Here is an 18,356-nt window from a genome sequence, read left to right on the forward strand (position 1 = left end):
GGTGTGCCGCACGTGGACACCCTCAGCTCCTGGGGAGTGAGACGCCCAGAGTCAGCAACCCAGCCTGCCTGCTCCCAGAGGGGACAGGGAGGCCACCAGCACGCCATGGGCACCAGCCTTCTCAGGTGTGACACCACTTGATTCTGGTAGTGGCCCTGAGGGACACCCCAGTGGGATGGTTGCAGTGCCTGCAGGGCACACCAGAGCCCTGGGCCACCTGGGGCTCCTCCCAGGCTGGCCAGGCCCTTGGCCCTCTGTTTAATTACAAGAAGCCCTGTCACTCCGAGATTAATGGTGAATGGGCATTTTTCCTTCTGTTCTGCCTGGCCACAGCCGTCTGACCCGGAGGCCAGCCCTGGGTCTTCAGCCTCAAGGCCCAGCATCCTGGACCCAGGGAGGCCCTGCACACAGTGCTAGCCTGCCTGGTCCTCGGGGGCTGGAGCTGCAGAGCAGGGTCTTCCTCAGGGCCTGGACTCTCTGCAGCCTCCCTTGGCAGGGAGCTCAGGAACGCGGTGTGACCCACCCCTCCTCAGACCAGTCAGAGGCCTGGTGGGTGTCCTGCAGCTGCCCAACGGAGCAGCACCACCTGGGCAGCTGGAACCAGGACAACTGTCTGTAAGCATGCTGCTTTAGCAGTACACAGTGTAGACAGGTGTGAAGCATGCAGTGTAGACAGGCATGCAGTGTGTGGTGTGTAGAGGTGTTCAGTGCTTTGGGCATGCAGGTGATCAGTGTGTGGTATATACAAGTGTCTAGTGCTTTGGGCATGCTGGTGTTCAGCATGCGGTGTATACAGATGTTTATTGTGATGTGTATACAATCAGCATGTGGTGTATGCAGGTGTTCAGTGTGCAATGTATACAGGTATTCACTGTATGGTGTATACAGGTGTTCAGTGTGTTGTGTATACAGGTGTTCAGCATGTGGTATAGACAGGTGTTCAGTGTGTAGGGTATACAGGTGTTCAGCATATGGTATAGACAGGTGTTCAGTGTGTAGGGTATACAAGTGTTCACTGCATAGTGTACACAAGTGTTCAGTGTGTGGTTCAGTGCATGGTGTATACAGGTGTTCAGTGTGTAGGGTATACAGGTGTTCACTGCATAGTGTACACAAGTGTTCAGTGTGTGGTTCAGTGCATGGTGTATACAGGTGGTCAGTGTGTGGTTATACAGGTATTTAAACATCACACAGTACCCCAGGGATATGTTGATGATATCAGTTAAAATCAAGTAATTAATCAGAAAATAAACTCATCGTGTTGAGGTCCTGGAGACCCCAAGCCTGAGCTCTGCAGGGGCAGGGCTGGCCTCTCTGAGGCTGGGGGTGGGGGTGCTCGGCTCTCTCCTGGGTGTGACAGGGCCACCTTCTCCTGTGTGTCCACTTCAGCTCCCCATCTGTGTCCACCTTTCCTTTGTGGCCGGCATCAGGCCTGTCTTCATCTCCTGGCTCCCTTTGGCTCGAGGCCCTCTGCCGAGGCCCAGTCTCCAAATAGCTCTGAGGCCAGCACTTAGGGTGCCAACATGAACTGGGGGACACGGTGCAGCCTGGAACAGGCCTGGGATGCTGGGAGCTGGCCAGGAAGGCTGGGGAGGAGGGGCGGACGCTGGCCCTGCTGCTGGCCACAGGAGACCTGAGCAGAGGAGTTCAGTGTGTGGTGTATGCAGGTGGGACCCTAGGCCCATCTCAGGCTGAGGACAGCAGGGCTGGAGGCTGGTGGCCAGCTGGGTTTTGGGGAGTGAGAGGTCCCAGGAGAAGGGAATGCTGTCCCTGGCTCGCCCTAGGTGTTGTGCCAGGTGGCTCTTCCCAGGAGCCGGAGGGAACCTGTACCGGTGATTACCCTGCCAGGGCACTGAACTTCGTTTTCAAACAGCACGCTATTTGTGTGTGCGTTTAGTAGCAGTCGTCGAATTACCAGATTCCGATATTGTCTGGCCCCTGCAGAGACCCCATTATCCATTACATAAACAAATAGCTCAGACTCATTAAGTTATTAATATCTTACGGAGGCACAATCACCCTGTTTACATCTTTGAGCAGATTTATGAATAATACAACTATAAATCACCCCAGAACGGAGCAAGTTCAGAAATGGGGAGGTCTCTTCCAGAGCGGCCGTCAATGGCCAGGGAAAGCAGCTGCTCGCTCGGTTCCCAGACTCCACTGCGGCTTCCCCAGAGGCGCCCGACATTCCAAGCACCAGCCTTCAGCCTGCGGCTCTGGGCCCATTTCCCACAATGTCAGACATAGCTGCAGGAACAGGTCGTTAGGTCTGGCGCCAGCTTACCTGTCGGGCGCCAGGCACACACTTGAAGCCTCTATCAGGAAAGGTCACACGCGCTATCCCTGAAGCATTGAGGGATGGTGCATGGAGTGGGGAAGGGGCAGCAGCCCTGAAAGAAGAGGGTGGGGGCAGACTCAGGCTGGCCCCGGCCTCCTGAGCACGGGCCTGGGCAGCGGAGTCTCTGCTGCAGAGAGTGTGGGTTTTGTGACCTCAGCATCACGCCATGGCTCTCCTTCCAGGCAGCAAGTGTCTCCATCCTTCTCCAGATGCCACTGGCCACAGGCACGTGCCATCGCAGACAGCCACCCTGGTGGCTTGGTCCGGGCGTGGGTGTGGAGAGACCACCTCTGCACCTGGATACGGTCCTGCAGGAGGTGTGGAGGGCACCAACTCCTCTTCCAGCTCAGAGGCCCCTGTGGCCTTGCTGGCCCCAGAGCCGCTCCACACCTGCTCGTACCTGGTGCCGATCTCTCCGTCATAACTTTTGAGAGACACGCCCACGAACCCTTCCTGCCTGGCCCTGGCACCCCTGGAAGATGCAGCGCAGGGCCCGGCCTGGCCGGCTCTGGAGGCTGCCTGGGTCGAGGGACTTGACCTTCCTGGCCATCCTGCCTGGTCTCCTCCTTCCTGGGAATTCTGCAGGAAGATCTGCTCCCATGAAGTGATGCCTCAGTCCCCAGTACCTGAGAGGTGCCCAGTGGACTCCCAAAGCTGCCCACCAGGAGCTGGGAGAAGGCGCTGCCCGGCGGGTCTCCTCTGCTCTCTGCTGACTTCTGAGATCCCCACTCCCTGGGGAGGCAGTTTTCTATGGACAGAGAGCTGTCCTTGTCCCACGGTCCCTGCCTAGCTGGCTCTCTCGGCCCCCCTCCTCCCCTCGGCCAACCCTGCGTCCTTCCTGCCCACGTCCCTCCCCTCCTCTTCTCCCTCCGCCTGCGTGTTCCTTCCTTTAAAACAACCTTGATGCCATCCCCCTCTTTTATTTGGAGCTAACTCCACTTCAAGACCTGTCCCTCTTCCCCACCCCTCCTGTGCCACCTCCCAGGAATGAGTCACCAGGTCTCCGAGGTCCCCACCAAGCGCCTCACTGCAGCGGGCAGCGGATGCCCCCTGCGGAGGACCACTCCTCTAGCTGCCGGCCCGAGTTCTCACTGGTTCTGACCCTTCGCGCTGCCGTCTTCCTCGGCAGAGGCCGCTGCACTAGTGTAGACCGCGGGCTGTGTGGGACGAAGGCTGTGTAGACGTGCAGTGGGATCATGGACGTCGTCATCCCCACTCACCCTCCCGCCCCAGATTAATAGACGGCAAAAGAAAGCGCACACGGAGCCGGGCGTCTTCCACGTCAGGGTGAGGGCCGCCAGGGCCCACCCAGGGCCACCCTCCCTCACACGGGTGTCACCGAGGGCGCCCATCTGTCATTCTGCTTACTCACGGCACCAATTTAATTACGCAAACCTGATCTGAGGCCTTAATTAAATTTTAGGAAACGTGGCCTGTTCTCTGCGGTTTTTCCACCCCACTTCCTGCGAGGGCTGGCTCATCTGTGGAGCGGGTTTCTGGGGAGACATTGGGAATGCAGATCACCGCCACAAACGTCCCTCCTAGGCGCTCTCTGCACGTTCTCATTATCTGGAAATCCCCGTGTCCTGACAGGGACACGGAGATGCAGGGACCTGTGACAGGCACCAGCAAATCGGGGACGGAACCTGGCAAAACCTACGCTGTTTGTCAATTTAATATCCAAGAGCAAACAGCTCGAATCTCTGTCAACAGCCATTACGCAGAACCATATTGTGTTTCCTTTCTATAAATCCAGCTCATTACCCTGCGTGACAGATTTGGGCCCGTGCCTCCTGTTTGCCTTCCTATTCTCCTCTTCCTGGGACCAAGCCACCAGGGCACAGGCCACTGTGGAATCCCATTCCCCTCTTCCAAATGTCAGCTTCTGTGTGCAAGGCCAAGGCCTGGGCAGGGTGGACAGGGCAGGTGGTGGGCAGGGCAGGTGGTGGGCAGGGCCTGCTGGACCCACTCAGCAAGGCTTGCTGGGTCCACCCCGCAGCCCAGGGAAGTGCCAGCTTGACCTCACCCACTCTTGGACCGGGAGCTACAGTGGCCTCTGCACGGTGTCCATCAAGACGAGAGAGTGGGCTTCCCCTGCCAGGCCATGAAGGGGTGTCCTGCTCTGGGATGCTTAGAGCTTTGCCTCCTCCATTGCCTCCTCCCCCCTGTGTCGGGGGTGGGGTGGGGAGGTGGGGGTGGGGTGCGGAGGTCGGGCTGGCCAATGCTGACCAGGGCGTGTGACTTGGCATCTGGGGCAGATGCTGGTGGAGAGCACTGCTGGGCACCCAGTGAAGGGCAGCCATGCCCGTCCTGAGGGCCCCAGGGCAGAGGCTGGGTAGGTGAGGTCACAGGGGTCAGGCAGGGCTGAAGGTCCACAAGGACCATCGTGGGTGTGACGTTACCATCCCAGACACGCACGCCACACACAGGCTCCACACACACGTGCACACACCACCACGGACTCCCCAAACACACGCACTCACTCACGTCTCCTGATGCTCTGGGGAGCCAGGGGGAGAGTGACGGCTAAAATCACGGCTGCAGTGCAGGAGCGAGACGTGAGCTGGTCCCTCACACCGAGGTCCCATGGGGCACTGTGCAAGAGCCACAGTGGTTCATTACGATAGAAAACAGAACCCGGGGAGGTGAGGGTCTCACAGGAAGCTGCGCTGCCTGCCAGGCTACCAGGGGCACAGCCTGGGGTCCATCCCCACCATGACCTCGTATGTCCCGGGTGGTCCACTGGAGGGAGAAGCAGCCGTGGGTTGGCAGGGGTGATGGACAGCCACTGCATCTCCTGACCTCCTCTGCCCTCACGCTGGTGCCCACTCGGCTCCTCACCATGGACCTGGCAGCCTCTGCTCCCATCCCAGCTGCTGGGCTCCACCCTGGCGCGGGCTGCGCTTCGCCACACGTCTCCCACCTCTGCACCCGGGGCCCTGCCGTCGCCTCGCCTGCAGGTGCTCTCTGCTCAGCCCATCGGGCCTCAGGAGCCTAGGCAGCGTCCAGCCCGGGCTCAGCACTGAGGTGGACCCCCGTGGGACCCCTGCTACACACAGAGAGGCCTGTGGCCACCCCCAGCCCTGGAGTAGGCAGTGGGGAGATGTGGTGGGAGCTGTGGGACCACCGCAGGAGCCCTGCACTGCCCGGTGGGCCCCCTCAGCCCTTCCCCTCAGGGGCTCCCAGGAGGGACGGCAGGCCTGCTGGGCAGAGGTCAGAGGAGCCACGGCAGACAGGCCTTGTGAGGGGCCACTGCAGGGCTCATTTTGATGAAAACAGTTGAAGCCTGAGGGCACAGGGCCTCCATTCTCCCCAGTTCTTGATCTTGGCTCAGGCTGTGGGGAAGGAGAACTGTGGGGAGCAGACTCCTGTGACCATAGCCACTCACCCCAGGCATGGGCCAGGGCCAGCAGAAAGCACAGGGGCCGCCAGGCACATGCCCAGCTGTGCCTGCCCAGCTGTGCCCTCCCCTGGAGTCGCACACACTCGAGGGCCAGCCTCCCAGAACAGGAAGCACCTAAGGAAGGTGGTGTCTCCACAGTCCCCTTGTGCCCAGTGTCACCTTCCCAGGAGGTCCCTAAGAGGACCTGAGAGTCCTCCCCTGTGTTTCTGGGGACAAGGAGGAGAGGCTCGCACATTAGAGGTCCTGCCTGGGCCCTGCATCTCCTGCTCCTGGGCACAACACCGTGCGGAGCTCTCTCCAGAGCTCGGCCCTGGCCACAGGTCAGACACCAAGCTCACTACTGGGAAGAGGCTTCCTCTGGAGGTGGCCATAGCACTTTCCAGGGTCACTCTGGTCCAGCGCTGGTACCCAGGTGGAAGGCACTGAGGAGCCTCATGGAGGACAGGGAGACCCTCCTTGTCCCCTTACACTTGAATGTTCATTTGGAGGCTTCTGGAGGCCGTGTGTCCCCAGAAAGCCTCTGGCTGCTTCTCCCTGCCCTGGCCATGACTGGCCAAGTACCCCAAGCAGTAAGGGGCACCTCTCATCTCTGCCAGAGCTTTAAGTTGAGTTTACTTGTGAAATATTCCCATTAACGTCTGCCGGAGTGTCAAGGCCTGGGCCTCTGTGGGGGGCATGGCTGCCCAGCGAGTGAAAGGGTCAGTCAGATCAAAACCAGTCTGGACGTTCCTGGGATTTCCCTTAAGCTGGTGGCAGTGAGAGAGCTGACCAGCCCTTCAGAGGTGCTCAAAGTCAGCTTCCCAGAATGCAAAATGGCCTGAGCCAGCGGCCTCCCGTGGAGGCTCCTCTGAGTTGGCAGGGGTGGGTCTCACCTCTTCAGTGGGCACAGGGGCTGCTCCCAACTGGCCTGGCCCCTAACCCACCCGACATCTCTGCTCCCCTGCCTGGAGCACCCAGGCTCCCGTCTGGGGTCAAGGGAGCTGGTGGACCGAGGCTGAGCAGCTCCTGGAGGACCCGCGAGGACCTGAGCCCTCCGTGGCGCTTCCCTCTGCTAGGTGTGGCCCTCCTGTCCCTGCTGGACAGCTGGACCAGGGAGGGTGCCGCATGGGGAGGCCTCGCCCATGGAGAACTGGTGATTTGTCCCCTGCTCGTGTGGTCAATGGATGTCCACCCCTGACAGGCTTGTCTACCATGCCACTTCCTCTGCCCTGCTGAAGACCAGGTGAGGGCTGGCCCTGGGCTCTGATCCAATGGGACTCTGGCTTCATGACACCAGGAGGAGAGAGCTGGCTGTGACGCTCAGTCCCTCCTGCATGCAGAGCCCGTGCCCGCTCTTGGCTCTGCAGAGCCCCCGGGCCGGGGCCTCACAGATGTGGCTGCCTGGTCCTGACCCTCCAGCCCTCAGGACGGTGGTCACTTCTCTTGTTCTGCTCAGTTGTCTGCCCCATGATGCAGCCCCTGACCCGGGCGACTTAGGAGTTAGAGGTTCTGCAGCTACACGACCTGGCAGCCGCGTGGCTTTGGGCCTCGGGTCAGGGTGACATGCCATGGCAGGACACATGTCAGAGTGAGAGGTCACGAAGGAGGGAGCAGGGCAGGTTCCACAGTCCCTCTGAGGGTGGGCCCTGGGAGACCTAGGGACTGCCCACCTGGCCACACCTCCTCAAGCTTCCCAGCAGTACCCCCGCGGGGAGGTCCCCCATCACATGGCCTTTGGGAGGCCCTCCCCATGGTAATGACTTGGTGCCCTTGTAGGTGGCCCAGTCTGGGCTCGTCTTCACGGGCAGCAACAGAAATGGACCAAGTCAGTACTGCTGTCCCCACGGCGGCCCCAGCAGCTGGTGGGGTTCATCGCATGCCCCCCGTGTCTCGGGCCTGGAAGGACTCCTGCTACATCGAGGGGCTGGGAACGCTTCGCTGAGCCGGGAAGAGATGGAGGTGCGGAATCACGAGAGCCTGCTTTGGCACAGAGGGAAGGTCCAGACCTCGGGCCCACAGGGGCAGAGGACTGTGACCCCAGCCACTCACAGCCCGTTTTGCGGGAAGGCGGTTGGCGCAGCGTGGTGCTCCCTGGTTCTGCGGGGCCACGGAGCTTTGAGGGTCACAGGCCTCCACCACACCGAGGCCCCGTACCCCCAGTTCATAAATTTAGCCAACAGTAGACTTCCTGGAAGTGCATAAAATAGAAATAAGGCTCCCTCCAGGCAGAGGAGCCACACAGTAAAACTGAGGCTCTCCTTCCTCGGGCTGTTTCGGGAGTGGATGGCACCCTCCCGCAGTCTGTCTGAATCGCAGCCTGGCTCCTAAATCAGTTTCATGGGTGAGACAGAAGTGAGTGATATTATTCCAATACACTTTCCAACGAGATGCAAAATATGTGATAATCATTATTTTAATGTCACTTGGGGCCTCTTGGTCAAGTAAAGATATTTCAAACGCTGCATTTCCAAGTCAGAGCTGGCTACAAAATATTTAGGGGACTCCAGCAAAGAATGGCCATGCCATGAATCAGAGGCTGCCCACCGAGGGCCTGCCACCTGGAGAGGGCTGCGAGAAGGGGAGGAAGATGCATTTCCATTCTTTTTACTCGCTCTATTATCCACTCCATCTCAAGTGCCCGGGCGCTTTGCCGCTTCCTGGCTCCAACCCCAGGCTGCTGTCCCTGTAGCAAGGGCTGTCTCGTGTCATTAATACTCATGGGCCCCCGGCAGCCAGGGGCAGAAGACCTATGTCCCCAAAGCAAGTCACCCTTCCTGTGGGGCTCACTCTGCCTCCCGTTCCCTGGAGATGATACATGTGCATGACAACCGCGTAATCCTGTGTGTGCTTTGTTTCCTCTTCTGAGTGACGGGGCCACGTGACTCATGTCCTGTGATCATGTGGCCTGTGGGCCGAGTCTGGCCCTCCACCTGCCTTTGTAAATAAAGTTTTGTTGGCACACAGCTGCCCAGAGCATCCGCAGCTGCAGAGCCGAGGGGTCGCCCTGGGGGCTCCCCGCTTTTGCAGGACAGTTTTTGCTCTCTGGCCCTCCGAGGAACCACCCACTTCCTCCCTCGGGGTCAGCCTGAGGGCGAGCATGGTGAGCCCAGAGCACTGGGAGGGGACGTGACTCACCAAAGTCACCCCTGGCACCAGCACCTGACTCCTCTTCTCAGAGCAAACCCAAAGCCCCAGAGAACACAAACATCAACAAACAAACAAACCACCTCCCCAAACTGCCAAGAATGTAAATAGATTTTGAAGCAAAGAGCAACTCTGGAATATCTGTGAATTTCTCACAATTTTCTTTTGAAATGAGAGAGACATATGGACCATCCATTTTTATTTATTTTTTAACGAATATTGCTGGGTAGAAATAGCCTAAATAAATGTGGCAAGGAAAAAAGATTCATGCAGGAAATGTATTGATATCATTTTTACAAAACTTAAATGTGGAAAATTTGATTAGAAAAATTTGAACTGTGTAAAAATTTATGGACTGAAAAAGAAAATCCATACTGTGTGTCACTGGGAGCTTTGGTAACACCTGGTATGATCCCACTGGTTGTTGAATCAAATATCTGTTGTAAAATTTTTACCAATGTAATTAACTGCTACAAAATTAATTTAAGTAAAATAAAAACAAAAATGACTTTGAGTCATTGAAAACATAACGAAGGAATTATAGTACATTAAAAGTTCTATTTTGGACTGGCACAGAAGGATATGCCTATAATCCCCGCAACTGAGGAGCCTGAGTCAGGAGGATCTCAAGTTCAAGGTCAATCTCAGCAATTTAATAAGTCCTTGTCTCAAAATGAAAATAAGAAGGACTGGGGGTGTAGCCGTGGTAAAGCACACCCTGGGTTGAATCCACAATGTTCTGTTTCGCTAAACTTGATCAATGGTTACATTTTTATTTCTAGTATTTATATTTATTTATTTTGGAAATTTTATTTTTAGATTTGTTTTAATTGGTTACACATGACAGTACAATGACCTTGACATATCATACATTTGAATCAGATGGGCTATAATTTCTCATTTTTCTGGGTGGACAGGTTGCAGAATCACATTGGTCATGCAGTCACATACAGACACACAGTAATAATGAAGTCTGTTTCATTCTACTGTCCTTCCTGTTATATTTATTAACATTAAATCAGGGTCTAAACCATTCTCATCCTGTGAGCTCACCACTTGTCCAGATGTCAACCATCTAAATGCCATTGCCCTTTCTTCCAGCCATCCAACCTCCATCCATCTTCCATCTGTCCATCCACCCGTCCACCCTTCATTCTCCTGTCCATCCACCCATCCACCCTTCATTCTCCTGTCCATCCACCCATCATCCACCCATCATCCACCCATCCACCCTTCATTCTCCTGTCCATCCACCCGTCCACCAGTCTATCCATCATTCATCTTCCCATCCCTCCGTCCATTCAGGTGTCCATCCACCCGTGTGTCGATCCCCTGATCCCAGTCAGCTAATCCTTAATTTATTCCTCAAAATATTTGAAATCAATTAGAAGAATGTATGTAACAAACAAAATGATCAATGTTAGAATCTGAAAAATGTCAGAATTGTAGGTGATTCTGTGAGAAGACGGGAAGGAAGAAACTCAGGCCTTGGGCCCTGGATTCCACCAAAGTGGAGGTACACCCTCAGCTCTGAGCCCCCCCAGGCACCTTCCTTCCTACTGTGGGACGAACACCAATGTGTCAAGAGAAGGAATCCTGGTCTGGAATGTTTTCATCCGTGACACTCATGGGGGCCAATCAGAGGGCAGCAATGTCACTGCAACTTCCCTGTGGCCAGGTCTGAGAGTGTCCTCTGCAGCTGTGAAGTTGCTGTCACTCAGCATGCAAAGACTTGAGCAGGAGGACCACAGGCCAGGAGCAACCACCTCGGGCTACACCGGGTCTGCTCTGCAGAGCTCAAAACAGTGGGATTTTATTTCTCTGTAAAATGCAATAGTCCCGACTCTCCAGCCACGGGGGGTATCATTTTCACAGTAGGTCTGATTCTGTGTGTAAGGGAGACTGGTTGTCTTGTTAGACCATGGTTTGGTTGAAAAGCGAGTCATGCAGCCACGTGAAGCATGGACAGCGACAGTCCCCCAGAACATGTCTGCTTGCTGACCCTGGGAGTGTGTCCTTCTTTGGAAGAGTCTATGCAGACACCATTAAGTTAAAGAACTCAAGATGAGGGTCATCCTGCATGAGCCAAGTGGGCCTGGAGCTGATGGTGAGTGTCCTTGTGAGAGTCAAAGAGGAGACACACAGAAGGCCAAAGGCCCTGTGAAAGTGCAGGACAGGATTGCAGTGCTGGGCCAGGGACTCTGGGTCCCTGAAGCCATCAGAAACTGCAGAATGGCTCCTCCCAGGGCCCCCAGGTGAGGCCAGGCTGCCCACGGAGATTTTGGACCTCTGGTTCCTAGAACCACCGTTCTTGGGAATTTGTTCTAGGAACCCTCGAGGATCAGCACACCACAGGTCACATGTTTCTCAGCTCATGTGAACCTCGCCCCTTGGGTGCAGGCTGCAGCGCACTTCCAAGGAGTCTATAAAACAATAGTTTTAATCTAATGTTTTTTAATCTAATGCCTTCACATTTATAACATAATAGATTCATAAAATATTAGATATTTTGTGCGATGGACTCAGAATTTCTGAATGCAAGTTTTCTTCTTCCTCCAGCTCTGTCTACCATGAAACATGCCCAGCAGAGCTAGGCAAAGAGAGAGAACTCTTCCAACACCTTGGGCACAGCACTGGTAATAAGAAGGGATTCCCCATGGGAGCCAAATCCCTGTCTCCAAAGGGTCTTGGTGTTTGCAGTGTGCCCGGCCCTCCCTTGGGTGTGGGTGAGGGGACAAGAGGTGGGGCCTGAGGCCCAGCTCCAGGTCTCCTGGGAAACCGCTCAGTTTAACTGAGGTTAATGGGGAGACTGGTGGGTAATTGTTGAGGAGGTGGGGGCTTGTGCTGTGGGACCAGAGGGGGGTGATTGTGTCCACCAGGCTGGCCCTGGGACCTCAACCAGGTGGGGACAGGTCAGTCTGTGGAAACGTTCACAGTAGCAGCAGCACCAGGCAGGTTCAGGTGGATCTAATGCTCATGAATTCTTGGCCGGTCCCGAGGCTTTGGACACTTCAGGTGACAATCCTGGGAGCCTCAGGGGTCACAGCATGCCTTTTCTGCCCCCTCCATCAGCCCCACTATGGGGTGCATCCTGTCTCCTGCCCAAAGACTGTCTCCGACCCTGGCAGCCCTGCTGGACCGAGCCTCCCGCCCTGGCATCTCACCACGGCTGCGTGGACGCTTCCTGATGCTTCTTCTGGAACCAGCTACTTTTGTTGCTAAAATCACCCTTGGCTGTCCTGAACTCTGTCGGCCCAATTATAATTCTTGCTTCTAAAGATTTCTTCCCTCCAAGCACCCAGAGAGACGCCGATGCCTCTCTTGTTGCCTGCTCCTCTTGTCCCCTTGAGGCTGGTCCCCGAGCACCAGGAGCCCTAGGGTGAGTACAGAGAGCAGCACTGCCGCCTCAGTCCACCCAAGGAGCTTGTAAAACAATCAGCATTATCTCCTGGAGCCCTCGGCCCTGTCAGGTGAACTTACTGCTTCTCCTGCTCTCAATCTTCTTAGAATCCGAGCAGCCCGCTAGCCCGCCTGGCAACAAGTGGAAGTGTTTCCAGAGCGTGGGGATGGGCAGCACCTGTGTCCAGACGAGTGACTCTGTCAGTCTGTCCACTGTGCACAGCCTCCACCCACGGCCGACTGTGTGCTGAGTTCGTACCACGTCTGACTCTGCCCTTGCCAAACACACGCTCTACCCTTCCTTACCGTAGACAAGGAATGGTGGTTTGGGGCTCAGAGGCACGTGCCAGAAATGTAGGCAGAAGAGATTCAAATCCAGGCTGGCCTCCTGCAGTCGAGCCTGTGTGCCACCGGCTTCCCAGTGAGGTCTCCCTGGACATTTCCCAGGACACCACAAGGGCTGGCTCGGGGCTGGCTTGACGGCCCTCACCGTCTGGGAGTCAGAGCACGCTGTCCTCATTTCTTGAAGGTTGCCTTGCGCGTGACAATCCTGGGAGCCTTAGGGGCCGGAGCATTGCGCATGAGCATTTTACAAAAAATCGTCTGATGACAAACATCGGTTCCACTCCGCGGTGCTCCCCACTCAGTCATCTGAATAGAGTGATAGCCACCAATAAACCCAAACAGGAGTCCTGGGGTTGTGCTCGGGGACAAGACGTGTGGGCCCTGGGAGGAAAGTGGCAGCAGATCCTACAGCCTGGAGGGGCCTTCACACTGTGGCTTCATCTCTGAGTGGAAAAGCCCTCACCCCACTCTTATCTGGCCACCTTTATTAAATGACACTCTAACTCCTCTCTACCCAACCTGTCACACAGGTGATCTGCCCACCTCCATCCTGGAAGCTCTGTCACCACGGGAAATACTTGCTTGTGACTGATGAGGGACGTGGAGGTGTGGGCTACCTCGGCAGGCTGGGTGCACCTGCGGCTGAGGGGGGTGTCTGCCCAGGGCCAGCCTGGTCCCTGCACCCGGGCAGGACTCCTCAGGCTCTGCGCTCCCAGAGGTGGGCTTCCTTTCTCCTACGGAGATCTTCTTGGGAGGAGCAGAGCAGAGAGTGGCCTCCACTGCCACCTCGGACAAGCCCAGCCTCCCTCGGCAGGTCCTTAGATTGGCCCCTAACTCTACGAGGGCTCCCCCTAACCCTACGAGCCTCCCTCCTGGTGTTTGATGATGGGATGGGCTGCGCCCGGCCCTCTCCCCGCTGCAGACAGTGCTCCCAGGGCTGTGGCTCTTGCTCATGAATTCCAGAGCTCCACGTGCCCTGCTCGCCCGCTGATGGGCGTGGTCCTTTCCTGGCTGCTGTGTTTACTGACTTGGTGGAAGGTTCATTTCCCCTAGGTCCCTCTCGCCCAGTTCCACCAGAGACCCAGAATGTGTTCTGGACAGTGGCCGGGAAGCCGGCAGCCCTCAGCCGCCCACCAGCATTGCCGTGGCCTCGTGGGCCCCCTTTGTCCTTGTGCCCTGGGCCACCTCGGGGCCATCCTTCCTCGTCAAGGGTGGAAAGCTCTGGGTGGCTGCGGTTCTTGTTTCCCCAGAGTCTCAGCGATGTCTGTGAGTCGTCCTGCCCTCAGGGCCATTTCAAGACGGAGTCTTCCTTGTCCTGCCAAGCGCCCGGAGGCCAGTGCTGTGTGCACACACTCCTCCTTTGCCAGTTTCTCGTCTCCTGGTACCAGCTTACAGGGAAGAGCGCTCTCCCAGGCCAGGGGAGAAAACGCCTGCTGCAAACAGCAGGTGCTCTGCTGGCCTGTCCAGCACCCAGCTCTTCACCAGCCTCTGGCCTGGCGCCCTGTGCAGACTGGGATGGCTCACTGCAGGTAGACGGTGCAGTGGCCCAGTCTGCATCTCGCTCCTCGGGGACTTGTGGCCTTCGATATTTATTCTACGGGGCTCCAGAAGGCCTGGCAGAAGCACTAGCTGGGACCCGTCTGATGGGCACAGGGACACGTGCCGGCAATGCCTCCGTCAGGCTGGGATTTAGGTCAGCGTGAGCTGTGGTTGTGACACATCTGTGGTGACAAAAGAAGTGTCACACAGACATTCTCCCTCCTGTTCTCCTTGATAGAACCCTAATGTCTACACAGACCTCTCGCCACACGTGGTGCTACAGATTGGACCTTGAATGTCCCCCAAAAGCCACATGTTGAAAGCTCTATCCTTAGCCAGGTGCTATGGGAGCTGAGGGAACCCAGGTGGGGCCCGGTGCAGGTGTTAGGGCACTGATGGGGGTTGTGGGACCCCAGTATCTTCTTCTTGCATCCCAGATGCTATGAGGTGAGCAGCCCACTTTGCTAGGTTCTCCCGCCTTGATGGACTGTGCTTCCACAGGCCCCAAGCTGCCTGGCCAGGTGACCAGAGCCTGAGATCTCTGAACCTGTGACCAAGCTGAACACTTCTGCCTTCTAAAGTTGATGATGTCTGGTGTTTGTCCCAATAGAGGAAAGCTGAGCGACACTGAGTGAGCCCCGTGCCAGCCTGCCTGAGGCTAGGTGTGTGTTCCATGTGACCTTAGGCTAAGAGTGATGGCCAGTAGCACAAATTGGCACGTCATGTGTTTTGGAGAGTGTGGGAAAGAGGGCGCTATTTACGCCTACTGCCCTGCTCTTCAGGGGATCTTGGAAGACACGATGAGTGGTTGGAAACCCCGCAATCTGGGCACCTCTAAGGCCAGCGTCATGTCGGGAGCCTGGGGTGGGGGCAGCTGCTGCAGACCTGCACGTTGGCTTTACAGAGAAACACAGCCCGCCCAGCTGGGTGGATGCTAAGACAGGTATGCATAGCTGTCGGGTTTGTAATTCACAGCTATTAAATTCCTTAGAGAGGTGATAAAACTTTTTCTTGGCCCAAGAAAGTATGAGAAAAGATGAAGAGAAGTGTAAAGACACTCTCAGACACAGGGCTCCGACACAGTTTTGTAATGTGAAGTGATGAATAGCTATCAGCTTGGAATTCACACCTAATCAATTCGGCAACTAGTTGTATAAACCGGGCCCCCCGAGAATGCCAGAGTGGGAAGATAAACCAGGCAAACTGTGAAGCGTCCTTGGCTCTCATCCCGATGGATAATTTAATTTTAAGGGACATAAGGGAAATATTTTTAAAATGCAAAATATATTCTTTGTTTTTTGGCAATCCAACACTCAGTGTAAAAACATAGATTTGTATATCAAATTGTGTTTAGGAAAAAAAGAAGTAGCTGTTTCCTGAGAGATAGCAACCCAACTGGTCGGGATGAATCCTGAAATTCAAATGGCTCAGCTTGGAGTTCAAGGTCCACGGCGTCCTGCTCACCACCCCTCAGCAGCTGCTCTTCCCTTCCCTCCCCCATGCAGCTCTGTCCCCGGGGATGCGAGAGAGGTCCTTCCACCCAGAACCCACCACAGCTGAGTGAGCCTCCTCCTGCCGACGGGGCACCGTGTCTCTCCCTCAATTCATCTGGTAAACAATCAGGCTCTGACTTGAGATGGATTTTGAAATTCATGTTTCACTTCTCAGAAAAATCTTGACTCAATATGCTCACTGCGCGAGGGTGCCGCCGGGAAGCACAATTTAAACGTTTCAATTTTTACCTGGAGTTTCTGGATGAACAAAAGGACCTGAATGTGCTCTCCATCTTCATTTAAATAGCACTCGCTTGCTCGAGTACAGTGTGAAAGCAATTTGAAAAGTAGTTATCAAAAAGACATAGAAAAAGATCTTTAATTTTTACATGCTTTATGTCTTGGAAGATGTCATGAGAAATTCTCAGATGCCTGCTAATGTGCCACATCTCATATTAGCGGGACACTCACTGCAGGCCTGGCCCTGACGTTTTGGGGAGGAGAAGCAAAGGGAAAAAGGGCCACCCACTCGCTGCCTGGGTCTCGGAGCCCAGAATCTGCTCCTGTGGTGTTCTCAGCCCCAGCCTTCGCTGATACGCCATGGTACGTACCTGGAAGTCGGGCTACTACTGCAGACATTGCCGTCTTGCTGGGAAGGTGGCCCAGTGTGGAGAAGCAGCACTCTGGCCTGAGGACCACTGGACCTCCCTCTGCTCTGGCTCTGTCCAGACCACATGGGCCATGTGTGCATGAGGGAAGAGGCCCGTGAGACAGAAGTGCATGGCCTTCTTGGCCACGTCCTGGGTCCTGCGCAGCTAGACGTGGGCTGGAGCTCAGGATCTACAGGCTCAGGCAGCTGTGCCAGCATAGGGTCCCTGAGCAAGACCAGGCCAGGTCCTTGTGAAGTCCAGACTGAGACGGCCTCTGATTAGCCCCAAAGAGAAGCAAATGCATAAGAAAGAGTGGACATGTCATCCTGGGCAGAGACCAGCTGGCTTGGGCTGGCTGGAAGCCACCACCCTTGACCTCAGAGGCTCCTTCACAACCCTCCCCTGCTGAGATGGGAAGGGACTGGGCTGACTCTGAGTGTTCTTTGAAGAGTCCACACTTGTGGGAAAGGAGCTGGTGGGGACCGTGTCATCACCAGGTGCAGTCCTAAGTGGAAAACAGACCTTGACAAACCTCCAAGCAGATTCAATTAGGACTCCACACCTTCTACCCACAACCCTATGCAGACACACTTCCAAACACTGGATCCTTCAGAAGGGGTCCCCAGAGTGTAGCTAGAGAGGCCCCAACAGTCTGGGCTGTAAGGCCTGTTTCTCCAGCCTGGTTCCTCCAGGGTTGAGACCTCATGGTGATGGCCATGGGAGACATTCTTACATGGACATCTCTGTCCACATCTCTGCTTCTCTCCAGGGCTACATTGTTGGGATGATGGCATCTAAGCGTAGAAACTTTGCCAGGTCTGGAGGCTCATGCCAGGGATCCCAGTGACTCAGGAGGCCGAGGCAGGAGGATTACGAGTTCCAGGGCAGCTTCAGCAACTCAGTGAGACCCTGTCTCAAAATTTAAAAAGGGTTGGGATGTGCTTCAGTGGTAGATTACCCCTGGGTTCAATCCCCAGTACAAAACAACAACAAAAAAGTATAAACTTTTAACTGTCCTCCCTGAGAATCACCACGTTGCTTTAGAGAGAGGCAATTCTAGTTTCTATTTCCACTGGTGAGGAAAAATACAGCAATTTTACTCCTTTCTCCTTAACATCAAATATTATCTTGCTAAATTGCCAATTTGAAAGATGAGAAAAAGATCTGTAATGTTTCTGATTTGCATTTGGAAATTACTTGTGTGGCTTAGCATTTTTTTATTTGTTTGGCATTTTTTATGTGACTTATCTGTTCTGATCACTTGCCTCTGTAGCGGTACCTGAGCATAATTCTCCTCAGTGCCGCATGAGCACTCCTAGATGCTGAGGATACTAATTGTCACCCTATTTGGCGCCAATATTTATCTCAGGATGCTCTTTGCCTTCTAATGACAGAAGAAGACAAATCATGACTTGTTGACAATAAATAATAGTGAATTGAACTCTGCTACTAAATGGCAGAGACTCTCAGATCGGGTGAGGTGCTCCATTTATAGGGAACACACATCAGTGGCAATTTGATCAGAGCTGTGATAAGTCACACACTGACCTCTGTCCCTGAGTAAAGGGGCACATACTCCCTGGGAGGCACTGTTGGCAGGACCCCCATGTGTTAAGGTCTGTAAACAAGTCAGGATGGCGCCTGGCATTTTGCCAGAGAATTGTTAGAGTCTGTAAACAAGTCTAGATGGCGCCTGGCAAAATGCCAGATGTTGAGAGCCACAGCCCAAGGGGCCCCAGCAAACTTCCAGCTGCCAGCTGATGATTGGCTCACAGCGGCCCCGGCAACATCTAGCTGATTGGCTCCTCTGCGGTGATGCTCATTGGGCTGTTTCCCTGCCCTTTCAGACCACGGAGCTGCTCATTGGGGGACTTTTTTGGCTCCACCCACGTGACCCAGCCAATCGGCCTCAAGAGCAGGAGGATTGGGGGAGGTGGAGAGAAGCTTGTGGGGAAAGAGAGGCTTGTGGGAAGCCGGTGGTGGCAGTTGAGGCTCTGAGGGTTTTTCCTGAGAGGCTGTTTTGTTTGGCGTGTGTGGTTCTAAAAATAAAGTTAGTTTCTTTT

Source organism: Marmota marmota, unplaced genomic scaffold (genome assembly GCF_001458135.2).
Source record: "Marmota marmota marmota unplaced genomic scaffold, marMar, whole genome shotgun sequence".
Taxonomy (NCBI): Eukaryota; Metazoa; Chordata; class Mammalia; order Rodentia; family Sciuridae; genus Marmota; species Marmota marmota.